Source organism: Cnephaeus nilssonii (assembly GCF_951640355.1).
Source record: "Cnephaeus nilssonii genome assembly, chromosome: 17".
Lineage (NCBI taxonomy): Eukaryota > Metazoa > Chordata > Mammalia > Chiroptera > Vespertilionidae > Cnephaeus > Cnephaeus nilssonii.
In genome coordinates, this window is record NC_137088.1 from 50,964,601 (window position 1) to 50,977,701 (window position 13,101).

At 45.5% G+C, this 13,101-nt stretch overlaps 1 protein-coding gene across 3 annotated transcripts in view; it reads right to left on the reverse strand.

Moving 5' to 3' along the window:
* PRICKLE2 (prickle planar cell polarity protein 2) overlaps positions 1-13,101 on the reverse strand; it is a 321,728-nt gene that overhangs the window by 149,529 nt on the left and 159,098 nt on the right. The window contains exon 1 of one of the 3 annotated variants that reach the window (XM_079794946.1): positions 3,623-3,876. The exons of the other annotated variants lie outside the window; for them this stretch is intronic. The gene's annotated coding sequence lies outside the window, so the exon portion shown is untranslated. Of the gene's footprint in view, positions 1-3,622; positions 3,877-13,101 lie in introns of those variants that run through there. 3 annotated transcript variants of the gene reach the window in all.

Genomic DNA, 13,101 nt, shown 5'->3' on the forward strand with positions numbered 1-13,101 from the left:
ATCTGGGAAACGGATGATAATGGCATGTACTCCACAGGGTTAGCGTGGGGACTTTAAGTTACAATGAACAAAAAGCAAAGTGTGTCTTAAGACGGAACCCAAGGTCCCACCTGGGATGAATCTTGAAATGCGAGTTCCAGACCTACTGAAACAGACTCCGGAGGACATTCTCAGGAGCGGGGACGTCTAAGAAAGATTTGTAAGACAAGTGTGTGCTGGGCAACAGCTCGGTAAGTTAGCAGCTATCATTCTTTTTGCTACTGTTATCATTTATAATATGCAAATATGAGACCTCTTCTCCAGGCTGGACAGCCTACCACTCAAACTTAGAATTTATCTGAAATCCAACTCAGGAGATATTCGCTCAGCCTCAGAAGCCTACACCGAGTGCCCATCATTGGAAAAATTAAAATGAAATCAGTAAGTAATCACAGCAGCCTAGGTGAATGCAAAGTACTCTTTTGCAAATGTTCCCAATAAATCAAATAGTCATACTTTTTATTTCTTTCCTTTTTTTTTAACAAACAGGAGTACGAAGCAAGCTTTCAGAGATGTGATAAGCAGTATCATGTACACCACCCCCCCTCCCCCGGCTCCACGCCCCCCCACCCCCGTGGGCTGGCATCCTGCCTGGGAAGGCGCATTGTGAAGGGGGAGGCTCTCATGACAGGGACAGGGATTTCCATGCACAGGCTGGCTGGTGAACGTCAACTGTGGAGCAATTCTCAAAGGCCTCTGGGCGGAATGTGCAGGGAGCTCGCCCATGGGTTTTCCCAGACATTGAGCCCCACAGTGCCTGTGTCTGGCTATTCCCTCCGCCGCCCCACGCCTGCCATTCTCCTGGAAGACGTCAGATACAATCTTTGCTAAAAACGAGTCTTCCTCTGCTTGTCACACAGAGCATCAGGTTATGAAAGAACAGGGTCACCCAGAAATCTGCACGGTAACCCAATGCTAAGTATCCTGAAAAAGAACCCCTTGCCATGTCGTGTTTGAGAAAAGAAAAAAACAGCAATAAGAAAACATTCTCTGGAGCATTGCATTTAAACTCTCACTGTGATTTCCATAAAGGTTCATTATATTCGACGAGGATTACCATTCTGTGTTCTGGCAGCTACAAAATTATTCCCTCTGCTTCCTCTCACTGACATCAAAACATCACACTGAGTCCGTATTCACCCAGAGCTCGCCGATTTGAATGTCCAGGTAGGAAGTGCTGAAGGTGAGTGGGCACCTTTCGGGAGGGATTAACAGAAACAGCGTGGGGAGCACAGCAACTCTGCGACTTGGTTTCCCAAGTTACTGAACACTGCGGACTCGGCGAGCACACCACACAGAGCAGAGGCGTCCCGGGCCGCCCTCAGAGTCCTCTCACTGCCCTTTCTCCACGTCGCTCATGCACGTTGGGGTCAGCTCAACACAGAGCCACTTGGCCTTCTCTGCAAGCGGCTCTGCAAAGACCACAAATGTCATCACCAAACTGGTGAGCACGAGTGCAAACCTTTGCATGGCTCATTCCTCAAGACATCTGTGCCCCTGAGGATAACAATCCGGCTTAGAGGAAATCTTGGGAAAAGGAGCCAAGAGCTTTTCCTGCTGAGGCCAGTGGGAGGAGGCCAATGGGGAAGTGGGCTCGATAAAACTGTCTCCAAAATATGTTCCATCTTAAGAAGCTTATGAAGGGAAGGAGAGAGTTATTTCAGTTTCTTAAATGGAAGCCCCAACATAAAAAAGAAAAGGCTTGTTGATGGAGAACCCTGGGGGGTGAGAGAGGTTGAAGACATCCGTGCAGAGAGATGCCTAGTAACAGAGCTTGCTTGTATTACACCCAAAGCTGTGTACCATCTGAGGCTGATTCAGGAAAACACTCAGATCTCTTGGTAATTTCCTGCAGACAGGACGTTTAATCATCTCCAAGCCTCCACCGCAAGAGAAAAAAGAAAAACCTAAACCAAATGATTCACACTCTTAGAACGAATCTGCCTTCAGAACAAGGGCTGTTTTCTGCTCTTGAAAAGCAGCCAGGATTTGTTGTTCTAACAAAGTGTTCTTTTCCTCCACATGGAAAGAAAAGTCGCTCAAGGAGTGCTTGTACTGATCTCTGTTTTGCATTTCGGGAAACTTCCATCCAGTCAACAGTTTCTCCTGGCAGGTTCTCAGAAATCCAGGGAGAGCGGGGGAGTCAGTGACTGAGAACACGGGATCATTTTTATAAGCTCATCCCCACTTTTTTGGTCCCATGGGATGAGGTTTTATGGTAGAATGAGCAGAATTAGCTGCACATATAAATTCTTCACTGCTAGGCTCACTTGACACCTTTATCTGAATTGCTCAACAGCTGGGAAGATCTGGCAGTTGATGGTTTGAGAAGGAAAGGCCCAAATCCTCCCCCAGTGGTATCTGCTCTCTCTCTCTCTGTGCGTACAGGGCCATGCTCATCTCTCTAATTACTCAACCAGTTGCACAGATAAAAACATCTGTTTGCAGAAAGCAGGGAACCCAAAGTATACAAATGATTCACACCATCTAAACAAGTGTAAATAAAGGCCAGGCAGCAAAAGGAGGGCCCCTCAAAGCCAAAATAACTTCCTGCGGGTGGACGCGGAGTTTAGCAATCCGTGCATCAGACTTTGCTCCAATTTTGAAAGGTATTTCTTCCAGCTGCCTCATCTTAAAAGCAAAACAAAACAACTCTGACCCTCTGCATTGGGCTCTCAACTTCTGGTTTAGGTACACACACACACACACACACACACACACACACACGGATAGGCTGGAGTGGGGGCAGGAAGCTGAAACTGCATCGTCTGATAAGCCCCCCTCCATGCCCTACAGATTGTTTTGGTTTTAAAATTTCCCAGGATCCAGCTGCCAGACACCCCAGGTTTATATGATCCCAGTCCTCCCCAGTCCTGCCCTGGGAGGGCCAGGTTCCGGTTAACGACACCCCAACAGCTTTCTCCTCCTCTAGACTCCCTCACATAGCGCCAGGAAGACCAGGAGAGGAGGGGGTCCCACCCCAGCCTCCACCCCCTATTCAGAGAGGATAAACGAACAAGCCCAGAGTTTCGTAATTATACAAATCCACCAACGAGAGAAGGAATGCATTTGGAAAGCTATAGGAAGATAAGCAAAAGGGAGTGTGGGGAGATGTAAATAACTTTTTAAACTAGACCTTTCTGAAGACATTAAAAATCTTTTTGACAGTGTAAGAGAAATAAGTAGGTCATTAGCAACATATAATTTAAACTATTTGAGGAAAATGAATTGTAAGTGCATAAAGACTTTAGAAAAGCACGTTCTGGGAAGTTTCAATGTTTCCTCTGAAGCCGTCTGAATACAATAACATCATTATCCCCTCCTCCTGATTATATCATTATTACTATTATTGGTTAATAAAGTGGCTGCGCAAAAGCTGGCAGAGACTCAGGCCAAAATGCTGCCTCGGTCTAGGTCCCTTCCCCAGAGCACAGGACATTCCAGTCTATGTGGCAAGGAGCATCCCTCCCAGCGGCCAGTTTCCCAGCTCCAGGCCCCCCTTTCCCTGGGAGGCTGGTAAAAACCAGGAGCAGATGCGCCCCAGCGCCCTCCTCCGTGCGCCCGGGGCCGCGGGGCCACTTACCCGGCTCAGCCTCGCATTGCTCGCCGCTGCGGCGCCTCCACCGCCAGGGAACTGGGGAGCCCGGAAGGGTCCGAAGACCCAGGGGCAAGGGGTGCGGCTGAGGCTAAGAAGCCCAGCGGGGCGTGGGCCAACAACTGCCCGAAGCCAGAGAGGGCCCTTCAGGGGCTCCGTACAAGAGGGGTGACATTCCAGGGGCGGTGGCAGCTGCCCCGTGCACAGCTCCGGATCCAGAAAAACCGTAGGTCCTGGGGAGAGAAGCTCCCAGCTCTCAGGCTGCCTCTGAACTGCTTAAAGGGACGCCTCCCCACCTCCGGCTCTGCTTATTGGTGAAAACTCTGAGCCACAGGCCAATCCTAGACCTGTTCCCAAATTGAGATTTCAATCAAGGGAGCTACTGCTTTAAAATTAGAAAGGGCTGATATGGGGGGTGGGGTGGGTATCAGGCACTTTTCAGGAGCAGGGCACAGGCTCTCGGGCCCCTGTGCACAGAGGTCCTGGAAGCTGGCAGTGGCTGAAGAGCAAGATGATAAGGTGCAGAGCACATGAGGAAGACAGGGACACGCGAACCAAGGCCTTCATCTCTCCGCCCACCTCCCCACCACTCACTCATCCTTCCAGGCACATCCAATTCTTCACACAGCTGGAGACCTCTCTTCCTGGGAAGAGCCCCCAAGCTATGTGCTTCTAAACCTCCCTATTATTCCCACTCCAGTTACTCATCACTTTCCCTTTCTTGCATTAATTGTCTCTCCTTTCCACTGTAAATTCCACTAGAGCAGGATGTTTTCATCCATCATCACACCGTATCACTCCCTGCCTGGAACGCTGTGAGCTCTCAGTGAATACATGTTGATGGATGCATGGATGGAAGGAAGGAAGGAAAGGAGGGAGGGAGGGAGGGAGGAAGGAAGGAAGGAAAGAAGGAAGAAAAGGAGGGAGAAATATGTCCTGTGTTAGTTGTGATAATACCAATGTAAATTAAGAGGAGTATGCAAGAGGCCAGGTGTTCCTTTCCTACAAAACTGTGTTCAAATATGGCCTCCATAACTTGTGCCTCAGTTTCCTTGTCTGTGGAGCATGATCATGGAACCTCCCATCTCCCAGGGTTGTTGCAAAGACGGCACCAGCTCACCTCTGGACTTGAGGAGCTGCTCAGTCAGGAGCTGCTGTTATGACTGAAATAAAACTATATTTGCTGGAGGCTGGGACTGTTCTGACTGCTGGTATGGCTTCTTGGTAAGTACACAGTCATTCATGAAACAGATAGGAAATAAATGCCACCTCCGTGCCAGGACCCACGCAAGGTGGTGCAGTCACCAGTGAAAGACAAATGTCCTTAACCACAAGGAAATCGTAGTGGGGGAACAGGCTGTGTTTTAAGTCAAGATTTTCCAGAGAAACAGAACCAACAGAGTATGTCTATATATCTATATCTCTACAGATATATACATATAGAGATACAGACATAAAGATATAGATATATATTTATTACAGGAATTGACTTGCATGGTTATGGGGTTATGGAGGCTGAGAAGTTCCATGGTGTGCAGTCTGTAAACTGGAGAAGCAAGAAAGCTGGTGATATAATTCAGCCCCAGTGCGAAGGCCTGAGAATCAGGGGCCAGTGGTGTCAACTCCAGGTTCAGTCCAAAGGCCTGAGAACCAGGAGGGCCAATGCCCAGGGTGGGAGAATATGGATGTCTCAGCACCAGCAGAGAGCAAAGGGACCCTCCTCTGCCTTTTTGTTCAACTCAGGCCCCCCCAAGGATTGGATGACGCCCACCCACATGGGCGAGGGTGGTCTTCTGATTCAAATGCTAATCTCTTCCCGAGACATCCTCACAGACACACCCCAAAACAATGTTTACCAGCTCTCTAGGCATCCCTTAGACTAGTGAAGTTGACACGTAAAATTAACCATCACAGGGTTAGGGAGAAGAGAGAGAGTAGACAAAGAGAATGATGTTAAATGATACTCAAGCAAAGACATATATATATATATATAGGAATGTTTGTGGTGGGATAGTTTATGATATTTAAATAATGGAAAACAATGATCCAATAAGAACAGGGAAAATGGTTAAGTAAATTATGCTACATCCCTTTCATGGCACACTACACAGTCATGAGAAAAGAAAGAGCCAGAGCTAAGTGCACTAATAAACCATGAACTCCAAAATACATTGCTAAGTGCAGTGCAGAAGGTAATATGTATCCCTGGTTACATACACAAATCGTCAGGTACTGTGTACACATATGTATGCTGTATGTGTATAAAATGTTTCTAGAACTATGCCTACGAAAAAGGTAAAGGTTATTATAGCTGGCAAGGTGGTTTAAGAAGTAGGCAGGCCTAAGATGGGAAAGAGACTAATATTTCATCATATATCCTTGTATATTATTTGAATGTTTTGCCATGATAAACTCCTAGTTCTGGCAAGATGGCAAATGATGACAGCCTGAAAACTCCAACCCTCAAACACGTGGATATGAGAGATAGAATACACCAAAAATTCTTTTAGTGCTTAGCTGACACACAGTAAAGAAAGGGAAAGGCCCAGGAGGAAGAACGGAAACAAGAACGGTAAGCATAGAGCTTCACTGTTGCTATGAGGGAGAGGGAAGGTGGCTGGCAGCAGGGGAGAAGTCTGTCTTGGTTCACAGGGGCGAGGGTTTCAATGCCCATGCAGGAAAGAAGACAAGGCCTTGCTTGGGACAGGAGAAGCAGAAAGTTGCTGGGAAACCTCTTCAGAAAACCAGGCACACTCACTGAGGGCTGTACTCTCAGTGAACAGATAGATTAGAAAAACTGTCAACTAGCCCAGCATGACTCGTCTGTCTCTACCTGTGTTCTATGCAGGAGGAAAAAGTTTAAGCTGAGAATTAGAAACCCTAGTCCAGTGGTCGGCAAACCATGGCTCGTGAGCCACATGCGGCTCTTTGGCCCCTTGAGTGTTCTAACGCCACTTCTTCAAGATAGGCTCGCCCAGGCCGAAAACCGACTTCTGTGCATGGGCTGCGAAGTTTCAATCGCCCTGTACGTGCGCGCCCACACGTGGAATTTTGTGGAAGAGCCACACTCAAGGGGCCAAAGAGCCGCATGTGGCTCGCGAGCCGCGGTTTGCCGACCACTGCCCTAGTCCTATGCCTTTCTCAAGAGTGGAATACTAATAACAAAAGTCAGAATCAGGCAGCTGTACCTGGGAATTTAATATAAAAATTGGTCTGGTCCTGTTCATGATGTGGCAAGAATGCCGTACAGAAGCAAGTGGAAAAGTGCCCTGGAGAGCCAGTTCTATAACCAGGCCCAGGGGGGCCGGCGAGCGTGAGCTCCCAGGACAGTCACAGCACCCAGGAAACGGACAAGTCACAAGTCAACAAGTGAGGATCAGAGGCTAAGAGTTAGAGCCCATAAAACAACATCTTGAAAAAGAACATGAAACAAAGTTTAAAATGATTAAAAATGTTAAAGCTAGAATTGAACTTCTCGAAAAGAACAAGGTATGATATCTATCTCTCCCCGTAGATTCATTACAATTAAAAACTCGATGGCTAAGTTAAACAGAAGGTTAGTTACTGCTGAAGAGAGAAATATGGATCTCAGAACATTACACAAAATGAAGCACAAAGGGACAAAGAGCTGAAAATTTTAAAAGAAAGGTTAATAGATATGGAGGCTGGGATGTGAAGGCCCAACATATGTCTCTTAGGAGTCCCAGGGGGAGAGAACAGAGGGAACGAGGAGAAGCATAACGGCTGAGAAGTTTCTAGAATTTATAATCCTCATAAATCCTCAGATTCAAGAAGCACAAAGCATCTCAAGCAGGATAAACATAAGAACATCTGCATGTACTAATTATTCATAAAGATACAGTTAATAAAAAACTAAGGTAAGGGAAAAGGAAACAGGAATGCAGTGAGAGAGGTAAGCAGAGGCTCGTAGTGTGCAGAAGAGAGGCAACGCTCCCCCCCCCCCCCACTGTATGTCCCCACATCTTCCACCCCCAAATACAGGCTGAGGCAAAAGCAGGTGTACAGCTGTGAGCATGTGAAACACAGTTTATATTTTTATTGTTATTTATTAATGATTATGCTCTTTTCCATAGGAACAACTGTAAACCTACTTTTGCTGCACCCTGTATAATGAACTCTGAACTACAGGAGGTTCTTGAAGGCCTAGCTGTACACTGTCCATGGTGCCCACGTACCCAGGCAAAGTGGCCGAGATCTTCTGGGAAAGATGTATGCATTCAGACATCAAACAAAAGTGGCAGAAAAAGAACACGCAGCCCCTGCCCTCAAGAATCTTACTCCTGGGTGAAGGCAGCAGACAGACAGGCCGTCGCGGAATGGGGAGTCATAATAAGGGAGTGTCAACTGCTGTGAAAAAGGGAAGGACATCTCCACCAGCCTTGCAGGAGCGGTGGCACCGCAGGAAGGCTTCCCGGAGGAGGTGACATCAGCATGGAGGGAGCTGGGATCTTCAGGGAAGACGCTTTAAAGCCCAGGACTGCCACTCACTGCCGTGACTTCGGCCCAGTTATAACTTCTCTACGCTTCATTCACCTCATCTGTAAAATGAAATTCATTCACCAGTCTTGGCTTGTTTTGAGGTTTAGGGATGATATCTATGATGTATATAGGAAGCATTTAGAAGAAGGCCTGGCCTGCGAATTGATTTTCACTAAATGAATAACCAGTATTATTATTATTAGATGACATGCAGTGCATTGGTGGAAAATATGCCTTTTGTTTTAAAAGTCAATTTTCTTCTAAAAGCCGAAGGAGACAGAGGCTTCGGCCTGTTTTCATGAAACCACCTTGAGGAGTATGGAATGCTGACGCAGTAACCACGTTGAAAAAAGTACATTATCATGTATCAAAATATAAAGAGATATCAGATCTGGTCCTTTTCATAAAGGAACTTAAAATACCCCCCCCCCCCAATAACTAATGAAGGTTGCATTTGTTAAGTGTCAAATGTGTGATTATCTCCACTTTGAAGTCCCCAAACTGTGACGAACTTCCTATCTATATCATTGAACCTTCAGATTTCTAACCACAGATGAAGCTGGAAGAATTCAGTCCAGCAGAGAAGGAATAGATGGGCCCTCTCAGTGTTGCTCAATAGGTTTGTGAATGACTGAGATGATGGATGGGGAAGAAATTCGTAAAGTCCAACCAACGATTCCAAGTTGCTGGGCTCTGCCAGTGCTCCCAGACGAGAACACAAAGCGATCGGGCCCATCTGCAGGGGATGGCCTGAATTAAAGTAGATGAAATTTAATAATGGCAAGGGTTGTCTGCCCTTTGGAAGAAACTCTGAACCGTGCAGTCCTAGGAAAGAATTGGCCAAAAACACGCCTTCCACGCATTCCTCCATGTACCATTTAACAAACATTTATCTAATGTCTACTATGGAAAAGGGTTTGCCTTCTAGGCTGGGTCAACATGAGAAAAAATGAATAAAACACGGTGCCTGCCTTCAAGCAGCATAAAAGGTAGTGATCAGAAATCATCTTCACTTAACACCCATCCCCCGCCCCCCATTCATCCCTCACCAGGCAAAGGTGCTCTAACCTTTAAAAGCCGTCTCAAGTTTGCTCTAGAGATTAAACACCCTTGTGTTTCAGAAGGACAAACAGATTTCATCTCTCCGACAACACTGATTGATTAGTAGTGGCTTCCTGGAGTGCTGACTTGACAAGAAGTCCAGGTACATGAGGCAGAAAGGATGCTGTGATTGATTAGTCATGTCTGTCACGAGGATGGAGAAGGCCTGGCAGCACTAGAGCTGGGAATCTGACATCTCCCAGGGAGCCCAACCCCCTGCTTCCACAGATGAGAAAACAGAACGGGTCTTTCTTTCTTCCTGTGGCATTTTAAATCCAGCAACTCTAGCAGGGGCAACCGAGGAGAACCTCCGTATCTGAAATGTTGCTGAGAGAGAGAAAAAAATCTATAGCTTGGAATATTTCTGATGAGCTTTTAAGATATCCACTCAAATCCTTTAGCAGCCTTTGAATTCTGCAGCAAGCTGGCTAAACAGAGAAAACGATAGATGTTGGTCTCCCGTTTAGCTACAAAGTGTACCCCCCCACACACAAAAGATTATATTAAATGTATAGCATGGATTTAAAATGTTTTGAGTGACAGAAATGTCTATAAAGTGAATACATTTTGGAAACACAAAATGAATGAACACATAGAATAGTAGTTAACACGTTATTTAAGAAAGGACAAAGATTTTTATCACTTTATTCTATTAAATGGTACAGATATCAGCAGCCAAAGAAAGGAAAAGAAAAGCCCTTATTTATTTTCATACAGACACTTTATCTCCTGGGGACTCTGTAACAGTAACTAAGGAGATAGAGTCTGTCCCTGTTAAGTGTTTACACACCCAATCTATAAATACAACCATCACCCAGTCCAATCACAAAGAACCGGGCTCACTCGCTGCAAAGGGCGGAACGGTATAAATGGACAAGAGATAAGCAGGAAGCCTAACCCCAGCCTGATTCAGATACAATGAACAAATTGTAGCATTTGACTGATATGCCAGCTCTCCTGTCATGCCAACCGCAAAGTGAATTTTATGGAAAACCAACTCCTTGAGAAATAGGTCTAATTAATTCAGTTACATAAATTCCGATGAAATATTAGGGTGGAGGGATGGGAGAGCAAGAAAAAGGGAAAGAGAATACGAGAATGAGGATGAGGAGAAGGAAAAGGAGTATGGGAAGGAGGGAGGGAAGAAAGGAATGAATGACTCAAATATGAAAAGATGTTCCAGAGGACACCAGGTGTTCCTGATGCTCTAAAGGGTAAGTTGTGACTTAAGATGACAGGAAGCCCATTTATATTTCAACCAAATACACTGCTGAAAATTTGGGTAGAGAAAAATTAAAAGCTGACCCAATGCAAACAACTCTTTGATACATCAATTGGTCAGATTACTTTTTTCCTCCAAGACACATTCATTTGCATACCACTGTCAGGATTTCTAACAAATATGCTTTTACTAAATATCATGTTCACTATTTGTCATATGGAATATGCCTTATATTATTATTTATAATGAATGAACAAACTGTGGTACAGTCACACAATGAAATACTACTCTGCAATGAAAAAAGAATGAATATAAGCAGCAAGATGGATGACCCTCAAACATATTGTGCTAAGTGTAAGAAGCCAGGCTGAAAAGGCTACCTAATGTATCATTCCATTACATGGCACTCCAGAAAAGGCAAAACGATGGCAACAGAAGGCAGACCAGTTGTTGGCAAGGGCTACGCTGGGAGGTGGAATTGAGTAGCATGAGAAAAACACAGACCAGTCCGTATCTTGATTGCGGGAGTGGTTACATGACTGCGTGCATTTGTAAAAACTCATGAAACTGTAACTTTACGAGTGAATTTCACTGTAAGCAAATACAAAAAAACAACAACAGATTTAAAAAAAAGTTAAAGCCATCTGCAGTACCACTGTGATTTTAATTTTTTCTGTATTAAATATTTTCTTGTTAGCTCACTTATTTTTGTAAAGATGTTCAATAAATTATTCAAAAAAAAAATCATTACTTAGGTCTGCCAAAGACCACACCCATGAAGCAGCTCTTTCTTCACTAAAAAGGGAGAGGATCAAATTTTGGAGAAGTGGCAACTCTAGCCCCCAGTGAGCTCTCCTCGCTGTGCTTACCAAGTATAGGAGACTGAAAAGATGATTTCTAAAAACTCTGTAAGTCGATGTGACTTATGAATGGACTCGGTACCACCCAAAACCGTGTCACGTTTTGGGAAACAGTGCTGCGGACAGGAAGGTCCCTGAGGGAAGGGTTGCACCCGCCTTCCTCACAGCCTCGGCAGCTCCTACCCTCGCCAGCGAGGGATAAACTTTCCTAATATGAGTGGAATACACCTCTCTGCGTGTCTCACACCTACCCTTCCGGGAGAGACAATTCCTGGGCAGCTCTGTGCACCACCACCAGCTGGCTCCAGGGAGCTGGCCGCCAACATGCCACTGGCATGGTCACCAAGAACCAGCCCAGCCCACTCTTCCGCTCAACATCCTCCCCAACCCCGAGCCTTGTCTCCTATCAACCTGTACTTAACTGCTCCTCGAGGGACATGGCTGCAAAGCCTGTGACATGCCGGCCCCGCAAAAGCGTGGTCAGCGCTGCAGGTGAGACGTGGTCATGTAAAAACCTCCATGCTTTTCAGAGAAGCACGCTCAGGCACAGGAGGCTAAAGCCGCATGATGGCTGAGATTCACTGTAAAATACGTAGGAAGGAAAAAAGGAAAGAGAGAAGGAAGGTGGGAATAGGAGGGGGAGGGAGGGAATTTAAGCAAAAGGAAAAAAAAAAAGATGCAGCGCATATAGCCAAATTTTGATAATCAAATCCATTATGTAGGGATTATTGTACTATTTTTCTACTTTTGAGTATGTTTGAAAATGTTCTTATGAATGAAAATCTTTCCGTATGATTAACCAGGGCACAGTGGGTTTATGCCCTTCGGTTTCTGTCACGGTGATTCCCATGTCATTATTCATTTGATTCTCAGGGAACTGTTAACCAAAACCTGTTTAAGTTTAGGTTTTATCCCCCCCTCCACAACCTCTCCCTAGACTATGGCTACTTTCTTCTCTACCTGGGTACTTGGATCTCTGGTTCCAAGTGCAGGTCTGTTCATTTCTTTATTTTTACTTTCAGCCGATTATCTCTCTGTGTGCAGAAACGTGGGTCCTCAGTCTGCTTCCTAATACTATGCAGCATCTAGTCTATTGGTTTCCATCGCTGGACTCTGTCTACATAAGACCCACCTGGGATGTTGTCAATTCTGCAGATTCCCGTGCCTCCACCAGGGACATTCAACTTCATGATGTTTGGGACAGGGCCTTGAACTTGTATTTTCAAGTTTTCCTAAAACCAAACTAATATATTCATTATTTCTCCATTATATCAAGTTTTTTTTTAAAGGATGAATGATACTTAAAGATTGAATAGTATCTTTTCGTTACATCTGGGGAGGGGGGAAAATAATGGAAATAGTTCTATTATCTCAGATTGGCCACTCCCAAATTGTGAAGGCAAACTTTCCAGTTAGTTCGCAGGGAAACCAACACCTCTCAAGCTCTATGTGCATTTCTAGACGAGGTAGTTCGTATGGACATGAGAGGCTGGCATCAGCATTTTAATTTTCTGGGCCCACGTGTTGGCATCTCTTTCCCTGGTGAGGTCCTGTACTTTCAAGCACAGTGCTTTGGAGGGCGTGCCCCCTCCAGCCTGCTGATCTGCATCTCCTGGCTTCCTTGGGAAGTTCAGGAGTCAAGCATTTGGGAAACAAGGAAGCATTATGGGAATTTCTCCCACTCTGCCTTTCTATGAACTCTATGCATCCTTGCAGCAGCCCTTTGAAGTAGGACTATGATGTTCCCCACTTTTCAGAGGAGGAAACCAAGGCCCAGAAAAATA